The sequence below is a fragment of the Anomalospiza imberbis genome, chromosome 5, assembly GCF_031753505.1.
Source record: "Anomalospiza imberbis isolate Cuckoo-Finch-1a 21T00152 chromosome 5, ASM3175350v1, whole genome shotgun sequence".
Taxonomy (NCBI): domain Eukaryota; kingdom Metazoa; phylum Chordata; class Aves; order Passeriformes; family Viduidae; genus Anomalospiza; species Anomalospiza imberbis.
This window is the reverse complement of record NC_089685.1, coordinates 59,080,830-59,108,430: the sequence shown is the minus strand read 5'-3', so window position 1 is coordinate 59,108,430 and position 27,601 is coordinate 59,080,830. Positions and strand designations below refer to the sequence as shown.

The following is a 27,601-nucleotide window of genomic DNA, read 5'->3' as shown; positions in this document are numbered from 1 at the left end:
TACTGAAATACAGCATCTCTCCATTTGTAACTATTACTTATAACTTAAAAAACAATGCAAGGAATTTTGACTGATATTCCTCATATAAGTTAGAAGATGCTTTTCTTACGTCGTTTCATGAATGTGTTCTGACTTTTGAACTATGTGAATGCCATCTAAAGGAGGACGTTTTCTAGTTGAAGATTATAACATTTTTAAAATGGCATACTTTTTATATTTGCAGATGGAAAGGATGACTGAAATATTTTCCATATCCTGAAGAAAGACTGATGGTGGGCAGAAATTCATAGTAATTCTAGGAGTTGTTTTCTAAATGTGCAGGATACATGTATTGCTTTATTATTTGTAAGATATGTGTCTGGTGCTTTCAACTTGAGAAGATATAGGTGTGTAAACCCCTGCTTTTAATTTTTTTATGTGAACTTGCTGCAGTGATTTTACTTGTTACTCTATTGATAGTGGAGGGTTTTTTTTAGATAATACGCCTAGAAAGAATGAAATAGCATGTTCTGAAAACACCCCCAAATCTTTTGCAAGCAATACTACGGAGGATGGCAGCAGTGTCAAACCAAATACCTTTTCCTGTTCCTCACTGTGTGTCTCAGTGATATGCCCCAAGTTTGTTACTACTCTATTTGTATTTCAAATCAGCTCTTTGCTTGCTTGTACTGCTGCACTTTGAGTTGGAAAGAGGTATTGTGAATTCAATCACACTTAAAAACAACCCAACAAAAGAAAATGAGAGCAATAAAATTCATCCTTTTTTAGGTATCTGAAATATTTATTTATTGTGAGTACGTTATCAGCTTCTTCTGGATGTACTTTCTCCATGGGAACGTCCCATTCAGTGTGTTCCAATCACTCACAATGGGCAGTAGAGCTTCTGGCCACAGAAGTCCAGTGGTACCAAAGTAGTCCAAATAGACTAATAGTCCAAATGCCCAAGCATTCATGTACCTGGCTAGGAAATTTCACTTTCAGATTTAAAGGACTTGATTTACAAATCCATCCAAATGCCTCTGCCTTGCTTCACTGACAGGTTTACGAGATTCTTTAGGGCACAGATGATTTCTGTAAGAGGAAACCTTGTCATCCTACCAAAGCCTCAGGAGAACATATTGTGGACTTCTCCAAAGTGCTGTAGTAGTGGTTTGGTTTAACTGACTTCATGCTTCTGTGTTAAAAAAAAAGAAAGTTGAATGAAGGTTTGGCCATAGACATGTGATTCGACTCTCTTATTGTTTGAGGAGAAGAGATAGGTAGGCTTCCTAATTTATTTGGGATTTTGATTCTTTGCATATGCACTTACTGTTGTGTTGCTCTAAGGTGCTTTTTTGCTTTTATTGATTTATTTTGATACAGGGTTTGTATTAAATTTTATTTCAATTTGATCAATTTCTGGTTTTCTGCTTCTATAGTTGTAATACTGACACTGACTGTTGTCCAGGGTCTATTTCCCTTTCTATTGTCCAATTGTAAAACAAAAGCATGACAATAAGTTGTGTAGTGTTTTGTTTTCCCCCTAGGGGTAGTTTCAGAGATTAGCAGGACAATGAAATAGTAGGGGAAAGCATCTGGAAGGTAAGACTTTCCAGATGGATATCCTGTTGAGATATAATAGGGGACATGCTTAGTTTTTTTGTTGTGTTTCATTGTTTAGGAGAGTAGGGTGCTCTGCATTTCTTAGTCCTTTCATTTTTCATGTTTTTCTTTTTTCTGGCTTTTTTTGGTGGGGCGGGGGAGGGAGGGGGGTCCATAATGAGATGTTGGTTAATGCCAGAAAAATCAGTCTGATTATCTGGCCTGATGATTCAGACTGTAGAATTCCAACAGCTATTCCCCATTACAGGAATTTAGGAGTCCATAAATAAAGGTTAAACTATATCTGATGCTGAGATTTTAATATTTTAAGATTTTGAGTCAAAGAAGGTCCCACATTTTATGGTTTGATCACTGATGGTTTTGTCTTGTGTTATCAGTTGTGTTTCCTGTTTTTTTCCCCAGGTATTTCTGTAGGAAACCAACTGAGCAGTATTGGCTAAAAGCACAGACCATTCAGAAAACAGTGCACAAATGCCCACCTGACCTAGAGAAAATACTTAAAGGGAATTAATCTAATCAAAAACTATGGAAGCTCAAAAGATTGGAGGGACAGCTGTACCCCTACTGAGGTTAGTAGTAGCAAATATTGAATGGCACAAATGATCACGATTTTTCAAAGAAGCTTAAGAATATGGCAGCACATTTTATTAGTAGCTCTTGGAATAAAGTAGGTCAGTTGGAATAGGAAAAGACATCACATTTCTCAACAAAACAAAAGGTAGCTATATCCAGGAGATATTGGGAGAATGGCAGCCAGCTAAAAGTTTCAAATTAACTTCCCTAGCAATATTAAATGCTGTATGGTACATGAAATTCCTCTTTCCCACCACCCTTCTAAAATTTCTTTTTGCTTTCTGGCTGGCCCAAGACTTAGTATTTCATTAAAAGAACATTATCATCCCACATGATGACTTAAAATTGAAGGAAAAGCACAGTTAATGTTTCAGTAAGAGTTCTTAAAATCCATTTATTGATATTTATATGAACCTGTCCTGTATCTGGAAGGAAGCAAATTCTTTTTCCCTGTGAGGCTTACCCTTTATTCTCTAATTAAGCATTAGCCTGATATTTTTCTGAACACAGTAAAAATCAATAACTGAACTTGGGACATTCTGCTCCCTTTATAAATACATAGTCTACTGTTACCCTCCTGCATTGGAGCATTAAGTTGCAGCACAGGTCCTTTTCTGGTTATCATAGAAAATCCATTTTAATTTCGTGTGAGTTTTCTCAGATATCTTGTGATAATTGGTCACTTCATATGGTTTTTTAATATGGTTGCCTGAGTGATCTTTATAGAAGCATGAGAGAAATGAGAGGAGGAGGAGAAAGAAGGAAGACTACAAGACTGGCTAAATCCCAAAGCAGCTCAGATTTAAATGTTCTGTTTTTGGGGTAGGTATCTGACTAGAGCCATCCCCAGCTGATATCTGGGGAGGGTGTGATCAGGTTTCAGCCATGCCTGAAATTCACTCTGGAAGCAGAGGTCACAGTCAGTATCGGGTTCAGAAGATCAGTACTACTCTCCATTACCCTCAAGAGGTTTATTAGTAGGTAAAACTTCACTAAGGCACATTTGTGTGGAATTCCCTTCAGAGCCACATTGAATACTTCTTAGCACTGTTAAAAACGTCATAGTGGATTAAAAACCACACAAGTTCCTCCCTGAGCTTTTCATTCAAAGGTCTGTTAAGGAAGTCTTTTTCCCTTCTATCCTCAGAGCACAAACATGACTTTTGGTTGTATTTGTGAGATGTTTTTCCTAGGAATGACAGTGGATCTCTAATGGAGAATTTTTTCTTTTCCTTCAAAATTGATCTCCTGCTCTAAACAATTGCACTGTTCATGTTCTAAAAAATTGTTTTTAGTTTCATCTACATGGGAATGGAAAATACTGAGGTGGTTTATGTTTTATGTTTAAAACTTAAGAGGGCTGATGAAGAAATAAGTTAGTTTCATAGGTAGGGTGAGTCTAGACCAAGCCAGAATTACTCTTTGACGTGTATTTTGTGCTCATATGTTGTGCACTCAAGCCATTCCATTTATTACCTCTGTTATGAGAGATGGTTCACTAACTTACAGAGCAAGGATTGCTTTGCACCTTTCTATTAAACTTGCAAGCACAAACACGGAGCGGGGTAGATTAGTTGCTTCTCTTTAAAAGCTTCATTTTAAAAGAAGTTGAGAACCTCAGTGGCTGCAAATACTGAATTTTTTTTCCTTTTTTTCATTCTTATTTTCACCTCACAGAGGCTTAAAAATATTTACTTAGTCCAGACTTGGGAATTCAAGAGCAGACTGCTGCATTAGCATGTTTGGCCATGTTTTGCTTTCTCTTGCCAAGAATTGTTTTTCTATCTATTAATTGGAGCTGTCGCTGTCCATGCCAAAGTAAAAGTGGTTTTTACATGCAGAACCAGCATACCAATTGTAATTAGCCACAAGTTCAGCAGCCCACTCCCTGGTGTTTTCGTAAAAGTTCACATCTAAAGTACTGCCTTCATCTCATGGATTCTGTTTCAAGTTGATGTTAGAAGCCGGGGATAGTTTGTGACAGTAGTTCCCTTGTAAGTGAGTGTTAGAACCAAGTTAATAAGTGCCATAGCTGAAAGAAGGGTGGTCTGTTGGGGTGACAGCTGGCCTGGACACGGAGTGTGTAAATATTCCTTATGTCCCTGCATAGGAACTTGTAAAGGATTCTTGTAAAACACAAAAGAAAGGGTATATTTAGTTAATGATGCATTTTCAACTACTGATAGTAAAAGTTTCATAAAGCTGATAGCTGTGCTATCAAATTTCAGACTGTAAATTTTATGATGCTGCTTGAATGACTGAGGTGTTGTTCTCTTGGATAAACTGTCCTTACTAATTTACAAAAAATACCAGGACTACTGCAGGGGAAAAAGCAAGAGTTCACAGATATATTTTTATGCCCAGTGGAGGACAAAATGAAGTGATTGCTGCCTTCTTGCTCTTTAGATTATATTATTTTAAAATCATGGCCAGACCGCCTTTATGATGATTTCAGGCTCTTTAAAACCTGAGATCCCTCTGTCAAGACTGGTGCCAGTGCACATCAAAAAAGTGATAGATTACAGCACCCTTAGACATACTTTACTACTGCTGGTATACAAGTAGAGATTTGTAAAAGAAATACTAACACATTGAGTTGGTATGAGTGGCAATGTGTGTGTAAGCACTAGCTGGACCAAGCAAAGCAGTTAAATGCATGGAAACAATCTACTTCAATGTATACTGTTCTCTTGAGATTTGCTTTGGAAGCTCTTGCTGATTTAATTAGAAAAAAAATTTATTTTCCTTTTAGAGACATTTACATTTTCTTTCTTTTTTTTTTTTCTTGGTCTTTGTTATCAATCCAGCTGTTTGTGAACTCTTGACCATCCATAGTATGCAAGCCAAAAATCTGGTAGACAAGGCCTTGCTTTATTGAATAGCTTCCTTTTGTACATTTTGTTTGTGTCACTCAAGATGTTTACCTAATCTTTGGGCTCTTTGTACTTTCAGTCAGTGTCATATGTGACCATTCTTGAGGGTGACACATCTGTGCAATGAAATCTTCAAGAGCCTATCTAGAATTTTGTGCCTTTATCCTACATTGGCTGGGGAAAAGATTCTTGTTTGGACTTTTTGACTGTTGAGTATGTTACTGTACATTTACAGTCCCTTTTTTGGTCATCTTTTGAAGTATTCTAAATGTTGTGTGGCTCCTAATGGTGTGGAATAAAGGCAAAATCAGTGCTGTCTCCTTCAGATGGCTAGTACACAGCAGATACAGAATGTGTATTTTATTCCTGACCTTATCTGTGGTCTTTTTTTTGAAATTTCTAGTGGCTGGGGGAAATTTTTTTTTTTTTTTGGTAGACCATGACAAGCTCAAAGATGAAGAAATAGTCAATGTTGGAGTTGTGTTTGCCCCAATGCCAGGGACCTGCCAGGTCCCCTGCTGGGACCTGGAGGCAGCAGCAGAGGTGGGTTTGGGGGACTGTGAGACACTCCCTTGCAGTTGGGCTGTGAACTGACAGTAGGCAAGAAAGCTGCCGTGTTCTGCCAAGCTGAAATAGAGATTTTGAAGAAATTGCTTCCATTTTCTGACCTCATTACAGTCAATTGTGATAATTTTGCCTGGAAGTGACTGATGTGGGGATCAACGTGAGGTGGCCAGGTTCTCATCTGAGAGAAAAAGCTGTTTCCTTGTAGGTTGTAGAAAAGGTTTCTGATGGCATGGGTGTTTGACTTGTATGTGTTCAGAAATTTCTACCTTACCAGAAAATGATAACAATTGCTGTAGATAGTAGGGTTTTTTTGCTAAATGGCTTTACACTTTGCAGTAGTTCCAGCATGTACTTTCTCAAAATGTTTGTAGTTTATTCCTTTGGAAATGTAGACACAGATGGTGGAGAAATACACGTATAGCAATTACTCTTTCCTTTAGGCATTGCAAGAAAGGGCTCTCTTTGAGCTGTGGGACTAAAAGCAGCTCCAGGATCTCTGTTCCCTCACATTTCATGTTATGTGACTATTACCCACGTGCATGTTGAAGGAGAAAGTGTGTGCTTCTCAGCTTTGTATAGCAATTGTGTTTCTCTCCAGATTTACACAGAGGGGACACTACTTCAGAGATAATCTGGGTCAATTTTATGGACCCCGGAGATCCCAAGTTTGTGGCTGACAGTCTGTGCCAGAAATGTGCTCTACTGCTAAAAACTGCTGTTAAAAAAACAAACCAATGTCAAGCTATGTGAGAGGAAAAACCAGTTAAATGAAAGAGGGTAATCAATGTTGAAATTTCTTGGATGTTATTCTCTGTTTTGTGAGGGTTGTTTTTAAATCACTATGTACTGAAATTTATATGAAATTGAGAGAAAAAATGACTTTGCCCCTGGAGTGTTTTTGCTGAGTTTAGCATGGTTAAGTTCTCATATTTTTTAAAATATTTTGGTGCCACTAAAGGAAAAATAATGAAACAATAAACACTGGTATTTAGGAATCCAGTAGCAATAGAGGTACTGCATCTTAACTGTTGAACTGTCAAGTTGCTCAAAGATGTGTCACATTAAAAAATGTGAAAGACCAAAAAATTAAATCCAAAGCACTTTAAGGCATGTCAGAATTAAAGCTGCCTGTGTGCCTGCTGGTTAAACATGTTATGCAGGCATTTCCTGGAGGAGATAGTAAGCAGATATTTTACCTTACGATATGATTTGACTTGACAGTTTGGAACTTTAATGAACATATTGTTCTGAAGAACGTTTTGACCCAATCAACATCTATGGTGCTTCACAGTCAGAAATGTAATTTTCTGTTTTACAGGCTGAAATATTCTGTTTGGGGCATTTGGGTGGCTGTGACTCTAATCCATGTCTTTTCCTAAAACATCTGAAAGGTTGACATGTTGATTGACCTCACTGGTTGGACTGCACATTGTGTGAGAAGTGGTCACACAAACACTTCTTGCTCAGTGATTCAGGACAGAAAATGTATAAAGCTCAACCAGCAGCGATGAAATTTTACAGGTGATCTCCTTATGCCAGATTTAAAATTGCAAAGCATGGTGTAACAATGTGAACAAGCTCAGAGGGTGAGGAGACAGGTAGCATTGTAAACCCCTCAGATTTGGGATTTTGACAGAGCTAGAAATTAGTGGAAACAGGGCCTTGTGTTAATGGTTGTGTTTATTTTCCAACCTGAGTCACCACGTGCGCTAATATTGAATAAGCAAGGCTTTATTGCTGTCTTTTGCAGATAAAAAGTTATTATATTTGTTACACTTTCTCCTCTTTCATACAGTTTAAAAACTGTTTAAATACAGAATTGGAATACTGACTAATCACTCCAGACTCATGTCTCTTCATGGGTCAGTTATAATAGGAGAATTTCTCATTCTGCTTGTTATCCTGAGCCATTTAAATGAAATGTAAGTGTGCAGAATATATTACTAACACTGGGAAGGGCTGAGTAACCATCATGGTAATTTGTACATCAATTTTTTGTTTTCTATAAAAAGTACATAAACCTAGTTCACTAATGGATTGAAGTGTTGTTTTTTTTTTTTTTTTTTTGTGATAGTGGTGATGGCATCACTGGGAAGAGGAGTAGTGAAAGTGGTAACATGAAAGGCAAGAAGCTCTTTAAGGAGGGCTGAGGTTTGTCATCTTGATTTACAGGGCTGCACTGAAGAGCTAAGCTGTTCTGCAGTATTCAGTGCACTGTAACATTTTGAGTTCTGCTGGAGGACGCATGGTTAGCAGTGGAGGGCATTTAGAGAGAAAAAGTTGAGCTCCACTTGGTCCCTGTATTCATGCCTTACAAATATATGAATGTAAATGCTTTTAAGTCCAACCTTCAAAATTCATTATTCCATGTAAAAAAATGTCTATATTTTTTTGTCTGGGATGATATCTATTACTCTAGAGATATGTTTGAAGATTATGTTCATAGTTAAAGATTACAAAACCGAAGTGAATGGGTTGGAAAAAGTAGGCCCTGCAGATCTACAAGAACTCATGTTCTTTGGGGTCTGTATACCAGGGGTTTGTGTCAGCTGTGCCAGTATCTTAAGTGTATGATACTAAAAAGTGAACCTTGCCAGCATTTGTACTTTTCCCATTCATAAGAATCAGTAGGCATCATGCCATCTTTATTTTTTTTCCTGGGCAGTCCTAACTGGAATTATTTGCAGCTTTTGACAGTGTTTCTCGGAATAAGAGAAAGCACCAAAAGGTTTTAGCTTTACTTCCTGGAGCAGGGAGGAGTGCTCCTTTCATCTCCAGTAGACTGGTAAGGAATTAGTGTCATCAGCCCTGCCAGTTTGCCCATTTACTGGTGGGAGATAACTATGTTTACTGAATAATGAACACTCTTAAGTTACAGGTTTTTTTACTGCCCCTAACTCTCTCAGTGGACAGCTGCCAACTTCATCTAGCCTTAAAGTAAGGCAAAAGAATATGTAAGCTTTAAAATGAGCCTCTATGTAAGTGCTGTAAAAGAAGCTGTTTCCCTTAAAATTAGAAGTACAAAAGCTCATAGAGTTGTAAAAAAAAATGTGCTAGTAATAAACTTATTTTAGTGGATGACAAAATTCTTATTGTCTCAAATCCAAATACTGCCACACTGACAGTATGAAATTTAGTCTGACTTGACTGAGTTTCATTATCTATCCCTTCTTCAGAGATGAGCAGAAAACAAGAAAGGGATTTCTAAGATACTTTTAAAAAAGTTTTATTGATTTGCCTTATGTTAATAAATTTGTTTGCAACAGATAAGTCAACCTCATCATTTTAGTTAGACATGTCAGTAGTAACGCTGATTCTTTTAAGCCCTTATGACTTCCTGAATATAAACACAGGAGAAAGGAGAGGAGAAAGAAACTCTATACCATAGTATATTAATACACAGTGTTTTAGTATATTTACCATGGCCCACATTTACACTGTCCTTCCTGAAAGCTCGATTTCATGGCGTGAGGGGCATACGTACCTCAATTCCCTTTATTGTCTCAAAGATCCAATCCAATATCTTTACCTATGGTGGAATTTCAAAATCCTAAGTCCTGGCTCTAGTGCCTCTGACCAGCCACTGGGTTAAGCTAAGTTCTTGTACTTTGATTATTTTCTCATTTAGCAAGACATGTCCAGTGGTGTATATAGTGTCATACTAAACAGTTTTAAGAGTAGAACAAAAATAAAAGGCAAAAAGTATTTTTAGAGTAGCAAGTTCTCTACAAGCTCATTTATTGTTTATAAGCATCATGTCTAGGTAGACACAACTTCATCTACCAAGCTGTATGGATCTTTCTGTCAATCTGGTGAGACTCCTGGAACAGCTTCCCCAAAACTCTCTAGTCTTCTCTTCTGCAATGCCATTTTGAAGTCGTTATGGTAGTGTTGATTGTCTTGTACTCCCAGGTCTCTAGATGTCCAGCAGCAAATCTTAAGACACCCTTAATGTTTTTCATCAATTTGTCAAATAATTTGTGTTGGAAGGAACCTCAGGAAATCCTCTAGGTCCACCTCTTGCTCATGGTACAACTTATATTAGTCCAGTCAGATCAGCTTTTTTGCTAATTAACTATTGAGTTAAGACAGTATTAGACTTTAGGAACATTTTTACAGCAAAATCACTGTAAAGACCCAAAACACATCTTACAAATGTTTTACTTTTCCTCGGTTGTATTTTATGAGCCTCTTAATTTTCTCTCCTTTCAAGCAGTGCTTTCCTGAGTGTTCTGTTTGTAGCAATGGAAATACATGCTTTTGCCTAATGACTTTTATTAAGTTGCAGGCAGCTGGAACCATGGCTGCCTTTCTCTGCCAGTGTGGAGAAACAGGGGAGTGGGAGGAGAGACTCAGTGTGGAAAATGAAACAGAGAAGGGAGACAGGAGATCTGGAACTCGTGCCCAGTATCATTGCAGTGTGTTAGGGTGCCTTTTCAAAATGTGTTTGGGAGAATCACACCCAGTGGTGTTTGCTGGCAATGTGCAAAGAACCTGTAAGATTAGAGGTTTAGACATGCAGCACCACAGCTTGGAGAGGGTAACTCCAGCAGCGAGGGCAAGGGAAGTGCTGCCAGCTATGGGACACCTGGCCATTCTCTAAGAAGGTGGATTTTTTGTTGTTGTTGGGGAATTAAAGTTATCAACAATTTTAAGTGTCTATGAGGAAGTTGGCCTGATCTCTTAGTGTACTTAGGTTTTTCAGTACTGGTGCCTGTTTTATGAGCACTAAAACTTGGTTGTGCTGTAGAGGACACTAAGCAAGATGTTGTACTGTTTCAATTACTAGACACAACAAACTTGCCAGTGTTCATGGGTAAGAAACTGATTCCACAGAAGCTTAAAAGGAAAACCAAGGAACTTGGCTTGTCTTGTGTACCACTGAAGTGATGTTTGTCAGTGAAATAGTTTCAGAATTTGATCAGCGAAGCTGAAGGGAAATTATTACCTGTATATACATAGCATTCTGTGAAGCTTTATAGTAAAGCAAACATAACAGAAATAATTGCTAGTCTTGGAGCAATATGTGACACCTAAAGGGAAGGTTTAACTGGTACTGTTTGTATGATTCATGGCAGGAGCAAAAGATAGGAAGGTAAGGCAGTTCTGGGAAGCTTTCTGATATATACGGATTCTGAAAGTAGTGTTCCTTTTGTTTAAGCAAAAAAGGAAAAAAAAGTGTGTTTTTTTCCTCTGTTGGGGATGCTGTGCAACATCCCTTCTCTCAGGGGCCAGGAGACATGAAATATTGATGCAATGAGAGATACTTCTGTACCATTTCTGACAGTGTACTGTGGGGTAGGTCCTTTCATCCCTTTTATGTCTGATGTGAGTTCTAAAATTCTGTTCTTCAGCCAGCCAAGCTGAGTTCCCTTAGGAAGTGGAAACTTCATCAAGTACTGGTGGTCATTCTGTTAAATAATCTTAATTCAGGAGATAAAAAGGGGAGCGGGAGCTTTTTGGAAGAAGGTCTGTGTCTGATTTTTGAAAAGGCAAAGTTAGGCTGCTTCAAAAAGCAGAAATAATCCCTCACACCCCTTTCTGTTGTCTCAGGCTGCCTTTCTCACTCCAGGGAGCGACAGTCTTACAGCAAGGCTTTGAGTAGATTTGCAACCTTACGATGGATGTAGATATGCATGTAAATGAAAATCTAAGATTTACAGAAGGCAATAAATCTTGTGTCCATTTGCCTTGCAGAGTTTCTTATCCACAGCTGGTGAGTGGGTGAGTGTATTTGTTACTGGCAGAGCCTGTCGAATCTATAATATACAATTGTTTTAAAGAAAGTGATATTGTAATCCAACTTTTTAGAATGTTTCCCAGTACTAAAAGTTTTAAAAGAAATGCACCTAGTTTGGGCTGGAGATTTTGCCAAGATTGGTTTCCCTGTCTGGGAGTTGGCATGGTTATAGCTGTTATTAGATATTCGTTTTACTGATGGTGCAATACACTGGTCTTTCCATCGCAGAAATTATTTATCCTGATCCCTTTATGTGAAAAATTTTGATCTGCCTTTCTATCTTGCCTTATCTTAGCAGTTCATGATGTAACCTTTTTTATTCAGATCAAAGACAACTTTCTGGAGCTTTTATTTTTAGATATTTATAGATATGTATTTATTATTATTTTCATATTCAGTGTCAAATTAATTTTGGGAATGTGCAGTGATCCTTATTTTCAGGATGAGCTGTTATTCTTCCCTCCTACCTCACACCTCCAGTATGTATGACTTGTGAGTAAGCTTCCATTTCTGCCCTCTCATCGTTGAATCTGGCAACCTTATATTTTCTTCATCCTATGCATATGTACATAGCTACAGTGTGCCTGTGCTGTAGAAGCTGTTTACCACAACTTCTTTCAGGGGAAATTATTTATAAAGATGGTATATAATGCCAAGGAATTTTCTCATAAACCAGAATATCCTATCTTGTATACCTATCAAGTAGGATTGTCTGCAGATAATCAGACAGTCACATATTGAAATTCTTTTTCATTAATGTGAAGATTTTGTGTTTATTCTTTGCTGCAGGAGGGCATCAGAGTATTTGAATTGATAAAACTTAACTCTGTCCTGTCCAGACAGAAATGGTTAGCATTATTTGAGTATGCTGTTTTACCATGCCATGGGTGTCAAAAGCAAGGGGCATTTGATCTTTTGATCTGTGATATTCTTGTGAGTTTTATAATTTAGTCATATGAGTAGACAAAGTAGTCAGCAAGTAGATTGGCTCATTCTGAGCTACTCCTAGAAAAGGAAAATCTAATCTGTAATTCTGCCTAATTTAGGATTTGAGAGGTGCCTAGGAAAATGGTGTTTTGTACCTTGGAATACTTATGTGCCTTCATAAATAGTCTTATATTGTGGTCTTGGCTACTCTGGTGTGTTACTATTCCTTATCCTACTGTAAAAAGGACATTTTAGATTAACTGTGTTTTGGTCTAACAGTTCACTTGAGCTTACTGTCCAGTTTGTACAGGCAGTGTTGATATGGAGGTTTGTTACAGAATTTTCTTTTGATAGTGGTTTATTCCACATGAATATGACTATTAATTCTTTGTCAGTGAACCCAAGTTAGCCCATTCTGACCTTTTCCCTTCTTTTCCTCACAAAAGCATGCCTTCATTATAGAAGGGCTGGAGACTGCTGGGGAGAGGAGAGGAATTTGGTCTTTTTCTGATAATACTCTGAAAGTCTGAATTCAGTGGAACAGGAAGAGGAGGAAGAAATAGAAATGTCTTTCCTCGGCCACAGATGAGTTTCTGAAGAACAACTGTTGTGCATAGGAATTGAGGGATGCACCCTTAATAATGAGTCCCTTCTGGAGATGTATATAAATGCTATGTTTTAGTAGACTGTTAATTGGAGAATGGTACTAGGACTGATAAATTTTGGGGGAGTTTTCAGCCTACATTTTATGTATTACTCAAAAGCTTTACTGTGCAGGCTGTGAGGCACTGGAACAGGTTGCCCAGTGGATGCTCCATCCCTGGAAGTGTTCAAGGCCAGGTTGGATGGGGCTCTGTTGTAGTGGAAGGTGTCCCTGCCCGTGGCAGAGGAGTGGAAGTGGAGGTCATCTTCAAGGGCCCTTCCAACCCAGACTCTCTTATGATTCTGTGATCTACGGCAGGTATATCTTAACAGAAGCTCCAAAATTGGTTTAAATGGGGAGGATCCTTTTGGAAGAATGGTGATATATGACTCCTTAAATAAGTCAGATTCAAATGTGTTTTCTTGTGCAACAAAAATTTTTGCAAGTCTGAGGTTCTTTGCCCTGAAGGCCTGCCTTCCATACATGGGAGATCTGTGTTTAAACTGAGGACATACCTTTGCTTTTCTCACAGATTGCTGAATTGTAGTGATAAATCAAAACCTAACAATTTTGATAGATTTGTAAGATTTGGTATGTATTTACAGTGCTGGGCACACGATAGGGTTTCCCTTTAATGGGCATGTGTACCTTTGAAAATGCTTGATTTTTTTTTTTTTATTACTCCAGCTAATTTACATATTTATAGAATTTCACAATCGGTTCATGCATATTCATTCTTTTGATTTCACGTTGCACTTACAGCTAGTTACACTCGTACTCAGTTTTTGTCAGAAAGTACAGAGAGAACTCTTGGGTCACTCTGTGCTGTCTGTTTCAAGGTCTGAGGAGTTTTTCTTATCTCTTATCTCTTTAGCTTGGAAATTTGCATTCTTTTTCTTTAGCTGGGGCAGTTTTGCTAGTGCTGCAGTTACTAGACTAAACAGCATGTTTTACTTATGTTAGCAAGCTCAAAGAGATACATTTCACCTAAATCCAAATGGATTTCTACCCTGTTAAATTTTTACTGTGTCTCATTGCTTAAGCCATGACCTGGCAGCACTGGAGTAGCGAGTGCCTGATCCCCAGCTCCTTTCTTCAGGGGAGAGGCTAAAGCAGCAATGACAGCTAGGTCACCAAGTGCAGTCAGTGCTCCAGGTATGACCTTTCATGCCTAGGCTAATGCTGTCTGAACTAGAGTAGTGCTCAGACTAATGTTGTCTTAGGTTCTTGCTGAAACATCTTCACTGAAGATACAGGCCCCAGACAGTAGACTTACTCCTAGTGGCTTTCAGAAGGAATTTAATTCCTGATTTATGTCTGTGCATTTGAAAATCCCTCCCCTTCAATCTTAGAAGTTCACTACTTCATTGATGAATTTTTTGTAAACTATTGAGTTTAATTAAAAAACATGATAAATCACTCAAACAGATGTTAAGACAGTGAAGGAGGATAATGAATAATCAAATAGGCAGCTGTCATTTTGCTAGTTGAAAATAAGGTATACTTGAAACGTATTTCTTATCCTTTTATTACCATAGAGGAAGAAAAAGTTGTTGGAAGGCAAATTTGGTTAAATCCACATTCTTGCCCTCTGCTCCAGTAATTGGCATTGCATACGAGTCTCGAAGCCATAGGTATATTTGAGAGAAATACAGGGGTCATTTGTCACCTAGACTCCATATTGTGAGACTTGAAATCTCTCTGAGAAAAAAGATTCAACTGGAGGTGTCACTGTGGTGCTATGCCTTTAATTATGTGCATATCCTCATAAGCTCACATACATATATAAATAGATAAAACTGAAGTATGTACAGTCTTTCACATCCAAGTCAACATGTGAAGGCATAATTTGACTCTTCTGACTTAATATGGAAGTTGCTGGGCAGAGCCAGGGAATCTGAAACCCATATAAGTAATTGCATGTGTGAAATTATGCAAAACTATGGCAGATAAAAGCCACGGTTAGGAGGTGTGATCGCAGCTTCTGCGAATAAACAAATCCCAGATTTAGTGAGTGTAGGAACAAGCAGAGGGTGGTCTGCAAGTTTCATCAGCAATGGCAGTAACTAGTCCAGGGCACTTGAGTCTTGTGTACTTGGCCACTGAAACCTGAATGTGCATGTACCCAGTGCATGTCAGATGTGTTCTACAGGCACGTTGAATCTGTTTGCAACAGATCGTTCAGGACTGTTGGAACCTACAGGGAGATTTTTGGTGCATTTTTTTCCTTCTGGAAGGACAAGCCTTGCTAGTATAATCTTGCTATGCACAGTGTCTGATTGTTACTTGTATGACCAGGTGACCCACCAAGTGGATGAGGGGAAGGCTGTGGATGTATTCTGCTTGGACTTTGATACCGTCTCCCACAGCATTCTGGAGAAGCTGGCAGTCCATAGCTTGGGCAAATATGCTCGTCCCTAGGTTAAAAACTGGATGGCCAGGCCTAGAGAATGGCAGTCGATGATGTCGCATCCACTTGGCTTCTGGTCACTCATGGTGTTCCCCAGAGCTCAGTATTGAGTCCAGTCCTGCTTAATACTTTTATCAGTGATCTGGATGAGGAGATCAAGTGTTTCCTCACCAAATTCACAGATGACACTAAGTTGGGCAGGAGTGTTGATCAAGTCTCATCAGAGCTTGGACTTGATGATCCTTAAGGTCTTTTCCAACTTTAATGATTCTGTGATTCTATGATGTGAATTTTGCTCTCACTCCATGAGTTCTAATTCCATGTCCTAAAGCAGTGAGCAGCAACAGATAGGCAGTCCTTGAGCCAAGGCTTCTGTAAAAATTTTATGAGCGAAGTCAAGGATTGCACACATAGCAACCGTGGATAACAGAGCTGTATTATTAAACATGCCAATTTTAAAGAAGTTAGTTTCACTTGATTAAATCTGTTCTGTGGGTACTTTCTTTTTCCAGTTGAATTGTTTCAAACCAAGTAGAGCTTGTGATTCTGAACAAGCGTGTTCACACAGTCCCTAAATGTAGTCTAGGTAATCTACTCAAATTCCACGTGTAGTTAGCGTGAATTGATTGATTTTTCTCAATGTCCCCAGGTAGACAAACCAGTCTCACTGACTTTTATCTGTTTACTGCTAGCACTGATTCTTGAAAGCCTGTCTGACTTCTACTGAGGAAAGTCAGTGTTTCTTCTGTGCTCTGTACCAACTTCTGTCCACAGAAGTTAACCGAGTGAAAATGAGTTACCCTTTATCTTCTTACAGCTGTCAGTTTTATCTTCAATGTGATGCTCAGCTGAATACCAAATTTGCTCCCATGCTCACTGACCTTTCCTCATCAGCTTACCAGGATAAAAATGTGTGGTGAAGGGCTAAATGGAAGATGCAAAGTAAAAATAACTCCAAAGTAAATGTACCTGTTGAGTAACAATCTCCTTAATGATTTTTATGTAAATGCAGGCTTATGCCTTAAAAATAAGCAACATGAATATGAGAGAATCTTTGGAGCATAAAGAGAAACAATATCATGTTTGTATTGCTGGAAGTATGATTTGCAGCCCACTCAATACCTGATTGCTCTGGGACTGAAGACCCCCCGTATAGACGTAGGGGGTAAGAACAGCCCGGTCTATTTTTCCAAATGCTGCATTGTGTTTTTTACTAAGTTAAGCTTCTTCTATTCCCAATGTGGGCTTTTTCTTCTGTGGTAGTTCTAGACTTCATGCTTCATTGTGTACTTCATCAAGTCATCTTTGCAATTGTGTTCTTAAACTGACAATTGGTTTTATTTTTAAATAAAAATGTAGAGAATATTGTTTCTCTTCATACAGTGAGATCAGAACAGAAATTTAGAATCAGAATTGTGTGAAATTTTAAAAAGTGCATCCATTTATACTGAGTTTTCTAAAATAACAGTGATGAGATACTGAAAGCCAGAACTTTGCAGCGATGAATGTTGATTGTATAGAATTGACAAGAGAACCATGAACAGTAGCAGAAACATGTAATTGACACTGTCCTTACTGGGCAGCATTTGTAATGCCTTTTCAATAGTATAAAACTTCCCCACTCATTTCAGTTCATATTGTGTCTTTTCACCATTCATTTGACTGTGTTGCTGTCACCTAATGGTTTTATCAGGAATAGAACTTAATGTGGCGTACAATGTGTTGATGTTTGTTTCTTTTATTTGCACGTGATAATCATCAACTATCTCAGCAAAGATCTGGGAATAGTGTCTTAGATGCAGCTGCAGAGGAAGTAAAAAAAAAATGTATTTGCGTGTGTCCTATGTAAATGGGCTTTAAAAAAATAATTTCTCAGCATCTCTTACAACGTATGAGAATTTTTTTATCTTAGAAGCAGATTTCTCAAGTCTGGAAAATTTTTCCTGCTGCCACTTTTTTACAGCTATTATTTGTGCCATTTAAAAGGCACTATTTTAACCAGTGCTTGCTGTATTAATTGTGAAAGGGAAAACTTCATCAGTCACCACTGTAACAGGCAGTGTTAGCAAATAAAGACACCTGAGAAGGTTCCCAGTACTGCAGATTCGGAGCAGAATGAGTTGAACTTGCTGTAATTGAAGCACTGTGCATGCTTTAATTGTCATCTTGGTTAGATTAGTGGTGGAAATGTAATAATTTTTGGTAGTTAAGAACATAAATGCTTATAGTACAGTGGTTTTCTGAGGCAGATGCTGTTTTTTGGGCTATTTCATGGTGTGAATTCTAGGTGAGGTTAGTAGAGGGTGCTACAGCAAGGCAGCTGATGCATTGATACAAATCCTATCTTCCATACACTGCTAATTGAACATAAGAGTCTCAGTGCCTTACATTCTTCTAAGGACTGCATTCCCTTCATCCTGCTGATATAGTAGTATTGGAATTGCCTTGCTGCGGAGTTTGTTTTCTCACATGTAGATACTGATATCTGGCTGTAGTAAGAATTGGAAGTGCCCTTAGGTTAGAATTGCTGTTGAAAGCATAATAGCATATATCAACTTTTAGGTATTATAAAAATAAGTACATTGTTGAATCAGAAGCAGTAATATATATATAGTAATGTATACAATATATAATATAAGGTCATGGTGATCTCAAGGTAGCTTGTGGAAACTCTTTATTAGAGTTTGTCTGACCCTTTTTGTTGAGGCAAAGTCTCTTTAAACAAAATTCCATTTAAGCAGTGCTGTGCTGTGTGCCTACCACCTTGTTTTTAGACTTGGCTTTCCTGAAAATAGAAAGGGAAAGAGGAAGTGAACAAAAAAAACCCTCGAAATAGTGATAGCACAGATTTTCTCATCTTCCCCAATTATAAGCAGTTTGTGGACAGGTGGTCATTGTTCTCTGTCTAACACAGATGAAGCTTATCAATCAAAACCAGTTGTGATTATATGTTGTCACCTTTTTCTCTCAGTTCTACTCTAAATGTTATTTAGATTATTGCAGTCACAGATTGTTTTGGGTCATTAGGGCCACGGTAAATGCTTAATTTTACTACCAGTCTTTTAGCACATTTTGAAACCTGCAGGTGATAACAGTCAGAAATCCCAAACAAAAATCTGTGTGCTGTCTCTCTGCAACCATGTCGTGAAAACAGTTCTTTCTGGAAAAGTTAATGACCTAACAAAAAGCAAAGTTGGACATAGGGTTAGGGGAAAGCTAGCGTTATCTCATGATTTAGATTGAAAATGCAAACAACTGTAATATGACCAAATTGTGTAGGTCTTGATCCAGAGTTTTAGGTAGAGCTCTTACCTCTTGAGTCACAGCCCGTTGGTTTTTTCTAGAAAACCACAATTGTTTTTGATCTTAATCTGTCAGTTAAGAAAGTTAAAGAGGAGTTTCTATGCCACTGAAAATTGCACTGAAGTGTAATTGTAAACACTATGGAAGATCAAAGCAGAGGAGGAAGTGCTATTTTACAGCTCTTTTATTTGAATTCATTGCTTGATCATCATAAGAATTTCTGTACTTCAGTGCCGAAATCTGTGCTTTTTCACTTACCTGGTCAAGGAGGCATTTCTATACTCATTGTTGTCCTGTATAAGTACCAGGTCAAACAGTCGTGGTTTAAACCTTCTAGCATTATATTTGAAATTAATTTCATCTTTTTTGTTAGTAATCCCTCCTGATTGATTACACATTTCTGTCTGTTTTAAAGCCATGTACTAACTTGTCTGTATAAATACTTCCCATTAGAAATTGCTTTAAAAGTTCTGAATTATGTTTGTTGCCATAGCAATACTCGGTTAAAGATTCATAGAATGGGTTTTTATTTTCTTCCTGCCACAGGGGAATTCAAAAAGTAGATTCTAAATGTATTTCATATACAGGGGCTTCAGTAGTACTGTGTGCAGGGGAGATTGCTGGGAGAAAGTGAAGGGAAAAGTTGCCCAGAGTTTAAATCTATTTCTGGAGCACTGATGGTATCTGCAGTGTGGGAAGGCTTACGGCGTTTGGTCCTATCTATTTGGGTTTCAGGGGACCTTGTCTTAACGCTGTAACTGATATGGAAAGAAAGCACCTACAGAAGAAATCAGTGTTCTTTTCCCATTCTTTTCTTCCTGCCTAAAATATGATGTGCTTGTATTTCTTTCTTTTGAACTTCAAGAATTTGAAATTGTGCCATTCTTCTGTGGATTGTGAATGTAGGCTGGGCAAAAATTAGCCCCCAAAATTGTCATTCATGCTTACTATTTCATCAGTTGTCTTCAAAAATCTGTTTGAGTAGTACCACTGTCAATATTTAAGTTTTTATTGGCGCATCATCAATTGCAACCTTAGTAAACAGCTGAAGCTTCACACAATGCTAAATTTTGAATACCTTTGATTAAGCATAATCTGAATTCTCTTCCCAGTTTCAAGACTAGTAGGAGGCCTTGGGAGAATTTGCCTTGAATGAATTCACACTTTTGCTGACTTTTTCTAGACTTGGCTGGTCACAGAACGCTGTACAAAAACAAAGTCTAGATTAATGTATATTATATATACTGTGATATTTTGTTACTGAATACTTGGTTTGACAAGTGTGGTAGTTTACAATGAGATCTCACTATTTTTATTTGTTCTGTGGAGGATTCCACCTCTTAAAGTCTGAAAGAGCTGTTTGAATTTCATGTGGTGTCAAGAACAGTTGTTGTTTCTACATGCCCAAAGAGCTGTAGGAGTGCAACAAAAAAGGGGGACAGAGTTGGAGTTAAGGAGAAAAAGCAAAATCAATATTTTGTCTGTATCTGTTGATTACAGAATTGAGAAATAGTGTCATATCTATGTTTTTTTTTTTGTTTTGTTTTGTTTTTTTTTTTTTTTTTTTTGATTGGAAAATGTAAACCTTGAACAAATACTGCTGTAATCCATACTGGCCTTTCTCCTGTTCAAGCAGTGTATCTTTTTTCCTTTCTTTAATTGAAAAAAAACCCTCAACTTCCCATTGTTCTAGGAAATTCCTAGAGATTTGGTAATGCTCAATATTTTGTAATGTTGCATTTATTTAAAGGGTTATTGATGGTTGGGCGAAGTTATTCAATGCTGCACTTCATTGAAGTTCCTCAGCTGCTATGAGAATCCGTGTGCATACTGAGAAATGAGATCAATCCTTGCAGCACGCTCATGTAATTTTTAAAATCAGAAGGTTGCTAAAAAAAACATAGCATTTTAAAATAGATTTTTCTTATTTACATCTGGATTTTTGAGCTGTTATGGTTCAATTCTTCAAGCTCTTAAAGCTCTTGTGATTTGGAAGAAGAAAAACAAATATCAGGCAACTTGTAGTAATTGCAAGAGCTGCAGTACTGAGATAACAAAATATTCAGAATGCAGTTCCTCTTCACTAAGGCCCTAATTCTGCAAGTATGTGAATCATGCATTCACTTTAGTAAAGCAAGCAGTCCTGTAGAGAGTGGACAACTCTTGGTGTTGAATTTAAGCATCTGAAAAGATGTTGTCAGGATCAAAGCTGTAGCCATCTTAGTTTCAAGGGCTTCTGGGTGTTTCTTTAAGATATTGACAATTTAGTGTACTCTCAACTCATAGAAGACGTATTGCCGTTTAAAGACGTATGTGAGGTCCAATATTTGGCTTGTTTGTAGAAAGTCCAGAAGTGTTAAACAATCTTATCACAGAATGTGTAAATCTAGAGTAAGAAATGTGAATGGGAGATGTTGCAAACTGCAGACAAGTCCAGATGCTGATTTCTTCTCTGGTCACCAGTGACAGGACCCCAGGGTACAGCATGAAGCCAGGTCAGGGGAAACTTTGGAAACATCATTAGGAAAAGGTTCTTCCAATGTTTGGGTCATGGAATGAGCTCCACAGGGAAGTGGGCACAGCAGCAAACCTGGCAAAGTTCTAGAGGTATTTGAATAAGGCTCTCAGGCACTTGGTGTGACTCTTGGGGCTGTCCTGGGCAGAGTCAGAAGTTGGACTTATGGATCCCTTCCAGCCCAAGATGTTCTGTGACTAAGTTTTCTTGAGCTTGGAGATTAGCCAGTGTAAAACACAGAAAATTTGTAGGTGGTTTCTCCACACTCAGGCTGTGTTCTTCCTGGTTCATATGTAACTAGAAATTCTTTTCAGATTCCTAAATTCATCAGTTGAAACCAAAGCTCTCATCCTACTATAAACTGCATGGGCGATTCCACATTAGAGGAAGGGAATTCCATGTACCTGTCTCTCTCCTCCTTGAGTTGAACAAGAATCTGGTTTTCTATGGAATAATATTCCCCATCACCTAAGAATGCAAACATAATGCTTCCTGCAAGTCTACAGTAATCATGATGAGCAGAAGAGTCAAATGCTTCCTTTTACAGTGTTACTGTCAGTTCCAGAATTGCATATCATAAACCTGCTTTCCCTCCAAAATGCAATTGAGATTCAAACCCATGGAAATAAGTACTGGGCCTTTATTATTTAACTACTTCATCTTTTAAGATTTTATTTTTCCCTGCTGTAGTTAAAACTGAAAGCTACTTCTTAATAAAAGTATAGCTCTTCATTCAGTGGATTTGTGCAGAGTCTGTACGATTGCTGGAGACTGGGGATCAGGGTTAAAAATCTCCATCACCTAGAAGACTTTGGAATAATAGAAATGCTTCTCTAAGTGCAACATTGGTTATGGCAAGTAACAATGTGATCTTTGAACTGTAGGTACTTCCCTGTTTCTATTGTAACTCTTCCTTATGATACCAATAAGGAGGTTTCTGATTCAGGCTCATGCTTTGAGTCCAGGAGAGGTTGGGAGGGGGAAGTGGAATAAAGACTCCTGGATTTTTGATGTTTCTGAGCTGGAATGATGTTTCTGAGCTGGAATAAACGAAGTGTTGATACTTCTCAGGAGTGAGAAAACACTGTTGCTTGTGAAATACTTCTAGCAGGCTTGTTGGTGTAGTCATGGAAGGATTCAGGGAGATAAAAACAAAGATGTAATGGGAGAGGGAAAGAAGATGATGAAAAACTAGACTGGGCAGCAAAAGAAAACAGGAAGGGAGAAGGATAGAAAAGGGCAAAGAGAAGGCATTTTTAAGTCAGCAAATTGCCATGCTTCTTTCTGCCACCTATAAATTATTTTTGAGAAAAATGTCTGAACTGCAGACCTCTCTTGTTCTTTATTCCTTTGGTGCTCGGTGCAGCTGTCATTCATTTTTCCTAAATTCAGCTAGTTTAGAGGTAGAACTGTTCGATTGTGCTAGGAAAGGTGAATTCTTCATCAGTCATTCTTTGTGCAGTACATCAGTAAAGAACAGGGTGAATTGAAGACTGGCATATTCAAATTGTTTTAAGAAAATTTCTGCACTAACACAACTTGAGAGTTTGTGATTTGTTTTAATGAGGTAAATAAAATTTGATGCTGGAATGGGATCCTATGTTTTGTGAATCACCTTGTTTTGAACAGTAAAGGGTTTCCGAGTCATAGGTACTGTCATTAATAAAATGTTACACAGAAATTAAATTGCATGAATATAAATAACCATTTCTATCTTAAAAATGGCTGAATTAAAACAGCATAATTTTAACAGAATGAAACAGCATGTGCAGTGTCATGAAACCTGTTTGGAAAGTATAAGAAGAACAAGAAATAATTATCAGATTTAAAAAAGTTTTAAAAGGCTGCTAAATACTGTCAGTAGCTATTACTGATTAATTATTATGGATCCAGATATTCTTTGATTTCTGTATCAGATGTTCAGGTGCATATTCATGTGAGTGTGTGTATAGAAATTATGTATATTTTTCTTTACTACATATCAGGTGTTGAAAAATGTTTTTATTGACTCACAGAAAAGAAAGCCTGCTGTAGCATTCACACAATCTTTCTGCTGGCACATTTTACAATTGGGAATTCTAGAGCAGTTTCACTCATGGGAAGACGTAGACATTTATCGTTTTGTATTTGATAGAAGGATTTTGGTAAAATGTGAATGATGAACTACATAAAATTCAGCTGTGTTAATTTTAATTCTCATTACAGGTACTAGGGAGAAAAGTAACTGTGTAAAAAATAAGAGAATAAAAGAGAAATAACCACTTGTGTTTGAGCTTTTAAACCTGATCCATGAACAGCTGAAAATCTGGGTTCTTTTATTTTTCAAGTTTGTCATAGTATCCTGGTAGATGCTGGGTAAGTGTGGAAAGAGTTTTTACCTATTTGCCTTGATATTCACATGACTAAATGCTAGCTTCCACAGCTTGTGGCTGAGGCAGCTGTTTGTTGGCAATTGGTGGCAGCAATTTTGGATTCAGCTTTGTCAATCAGACCAGGATTATTTGTCTGTGTCATGTCACTTTTTTTTGAGGTGCACTGTGCTGAACTCCCAGCTACAAGAGTTAATCTTGGAGAACCAAGTGCCCTTGCAGACAGCAGTGAGTGTTTCTAACATAAGAGGCCAGGCCACATGGTTGGCCAGTTGCCACCCATCCTCTGTACAAAGTTGGCAGAACTACCAGCTATCCCAGAGGGAAGTGCAAGGGCCCTGACTATGATTGAAATAGCTGAAAAATTTGGAGCAGCTAGAGGTGTGATAAGTAGTACAGCTCATAGTGTGTCCAAGCACTAAGTACTTTTCATGAGAAATGTGTTTTGTTTTTCATATTTTAACCTTGTATGATTTGTAACCCTAGAAGGAACAGACTCAGAACTTCAAAAACTTCAGAAATGTTGTGGAAATACAACCACCTAGGGGGTTTACTTAATTGCCTAAACCCTTTCTTGTGTTTCAGCCCAAAGGAACTTTTGTAGTTACGATTTTATAGTTGTGATAGAAAACAGGTGCATCATTAAGTGTTGGTCCTTGCACATCTCCTTCTTACATGTTACCTGTTACCTTGCAGAACAAAACTGCCTGGAAAGCCAGCACATTTGTTATTTCCTTACTTGATCAATATGTGCTGTTCATTCCTATTTTATGCAGTGATTGCGTTCTCTTCTTGCCTTGTCATTCTCAAGGGAAAGTTTCTGGTTGACTAATTATACCCAGAAGTGTATGGTAGCAGGGCAGCTTCATGCATGTTTCCAGTATCCTTGCCTTTGAAAAAGTCAAACAGCACCATTCCCATCTTCTCTTGAAGAATGTGTATTACTTTTTTCAGTGTATGAGAATGTTGTGTGTGCTTAGAAGGGCCCTTGGTTAGTCAGGTGGCAGCCTCCCATGGTAGCTTTTTTTTTTTTTTTTTTTTTTTTTGATGGGGCAGTGAAAAAAAGAATACTTCTAGTTGTTCATTGTTTGCAAACACAAGAAAAACACTCTGTTGTGAGCAAAAGAGACGAATAGCAAAATGAGTATTTGTACACCAAAGGCTTTATGGAAAAATTGGACAAATGGGGAAAATCTAAATTTTCTCTTGTGTCTGGATGATTTTCTGTAGGCGCACAGTTTGTGGTAATTGGGAGTGGGGCTGTGGCTGAGCCTCGTCCCTAATGGGCTACAGCTGTGAAAAGCAGGTGAGCAGCACTGAAAGCAATGAGACTTGGGGTGCCCAGGTACAGATCAATCACCAAAGGGAACAGAGGGCTCACAGGTGCAATGCATGAGCATGAGGGGTATAAAAGGTTGGGCTAAAGAACAAGAAGGGCAGATGCTTGCAGCCTTCTGAAATGGTGTGCTGTTACACTAGATGGGCAGACACCTGAAGCCTTGTGATGTGGTATGGTGTTACTCTGTGGGCAAATGCTTAAAGCTGTCTGAAATTGTATGGTGGTGCTCTGTGTATTGTGATTGTCTCAGCTGTGAGTTTTCCATTCAGAAAGTTGTATTTCAGGATAGAAATTGGATCTGGGAAACTGTATAATTCTGGATAGCAAGGTGAGAAGATATTTGGCTGAGTGATGTAAGGTCTTCATTACTTAACTTGATACTTGTTTATAATATAGCTTGGCATATTCAGTCCATCCAGGATTCCTGGGAAAATTTGCTATTTCTCCTAATGCAGGTATGGTTTTTATTTTAATCTTGGGAGAAGTCGCAATCTCCAGAAAGTCCTGCTGTCTTGATACCCACAAAACTAAATAGTACAGAGCTATTAAAAGAGACTATAATGCACAGCAGCAGCTCAGAGCTCAGCTCTGTCTTGGAGTGAGAAGCAGAATTATTCTGGAAAAAGATCTGTGGACAAGCAAAGGACTTGTCTCTGCTCATAAAATGGTAATCAATTTAGTCAGTGGAGTGTGATGTAAACCACTGCGGGACATGCCCGTACTACTTTGCTTTGCATTTGATAATTTGCAAAACAGAGCTTGCTTATTTATCACCAATTCTGTCATATTGCATTTTGCAATTTGAATTTTTCTTGTGGCTTGGCTTTCCTTGCCAAATTCTGGATCTAGGAGTCCTATTTTCTTTTCAGGGGGATTTTCTAGTGTGTTCTCAATTTGTTTGAAACCGTCCAGCCAATTACTGCTGTTCTTTCCATCTGCTGTTTGTGCTTTTAATGAGGATAGTCAATATAGCACATTCTCCATGTTTAGCACATTATCCAAATTCTTTTATAATGGAGATTGATTTTTAAACAAGAAACTGGGCACGGGGATTTCTTGTTACTGTTGATTTGCCTGGTAATACGTTATGATGTTTACATTTATGCTGTACTACTTTATAAAGTCTCTAATAATTTGGTTTGTAAGTACTATTGCATCCATTATAGCATTATCAGTAAAGCACAAGATAACGAGGTAATTTACACATACATTTTCAGGAAAACATGTTTTGTTCTTCATTGCTTCTTGTTGGGTTCTTAAAATGTTTCAGTTTTGTGACTGTCTTAGTTATGTGTTGTGACTGCTCTAGGTACTAGATAACTTTATGTGGAAAGAACAATATATTCTCATGTTTTCTGTGTGGGTAACAAAGAGATGATAGACATTGGCATGACGTTGGTCCTGGTTGAAGTCCGTGTGTATAACCAAATTTGCAAAGAAGGAGTATAATGAGAAAAGGTTAAAAATGGGTTTGTTTATTTGTAGGCTCTAGTTTCTGTAGTTTGACAGACTTCACTTCTATGCCTTCTAGTGAGTAACATTTCATTACCTGGATAGTTTGCATGAAAAATGGAATGAATTATTCAATAAAACAATAAAGGCAGAATACTTCAGAAGTATCAATTTGGGGTTGAATGTATTTTTTTTTATTATTTATTCCATGAAACAGAAGTACAGGCTACCCAGACTGAGTCAGTAGTCTCCTCCATCTCAAGATTGTTAAGGTATTTGCTTTAAGACCCCATTTTAACCTTCTTTAAGAGCATGGTTATTGTACAGACTAACTCAACATGTTTGTGCTCTGTGGGTTTTACACTAAGACTTTTAGAAGAAAAGTTAGCTTTCTAGCAAGTGTTAGACCGTGAGATCTGTGAAAACGGGAAAGCAAATCCCAAATGATGAGAAAGAAATCCCCTTAAGGTGAATATCCTGTATATGTAACCTGTCTTGTGTGGTTGAAGTGCTCTTTAGAATAAGCAGAAACGTAGTTGTCTAGAGCTTTGTTTTCCAACATCAGCAGGCAGGAGAAATACCTTAAACATGGTCATTGCCAAAATTTCCATCTTGTGTGTGAGTCTGTTCTATGTGATTTACAGCAGCTTGATCCAAATTGCAGCTCATGGGCCAGTCTGGCCTGTAGCATGATTCCTTCTGTTCATCCTCCCACCTTTTCATCAGAGAAGATGGTTAGTGACTCTTCTGGGCTGGAAAGTCAAATGACTCTATTTATATAAAGGCAGCTTCTTGGAGCAAGACCTGCTACCACAGCAATACTGAATAAACAGTGATGGGGATTAAACAGTGGCATGCCTAATTATCCATGTCTTGTATGTTCCAGTCACAGTTTCCCCCTGGAACAGCTCACAGCTGGGATGTAGGAGTCTTGTAGTTGTGATCTGGAAGTTTAGTTACACAAATGGAGTACTGCAGTTTTAAGTTATGATTCTCTGAAGTGTGACTCTTATCTATACCACCGTTTCTTTCAGATTAGGGTAGGAGGGTCTTTACCTGAATAAAGAATAACTGTCTGGCTTTACATGGAGACAGTTTGTGCAAGACTTTTGACAGGTTTTTGCTTTGTCTTTGGTTGAACATTGTAGGGGTTGTGTTGACTCAGTTGAAGAATTACTTGCAATGTTTTCTGATTGGTTTCTGCCTCATTCATGAATCATTTATTCTGTGCTTAACGCTATATCTTTGATTAGTCACACTGAGGTACAAAGAACAGCTGCTGTGTGCC

General features: G+C 38.0%; 1 protein-coding gene across 4 annotated transcripts in view; it reads left to right on the top strand.

The window, feature by feature from the left end:
- Positions 1-27,601, top strand: part of LARGE1 (LARGE xylosyl- and glucuronyltransferase 1) — a 266,932-nt gene that overhangs the window by 17,107 nt on the left and 222,224 nt on the right. Inside the window, exon 1 of one of the 4 annotated variants that reach the window (XM_068191095.1) lies at positions 25,007-25,031. The exons of the other annotated variants lie outside the window; for them this stretch is intronic. The gene's annotated coding sequence lies outside the window, so the exon portion shown is untranslated. Of the gene's footprint in view, positions 1-25,006; positions 25,032-27,601 lie in introns of those variants that run through there. 4 annotated transcript variants of the gene reach the window in all.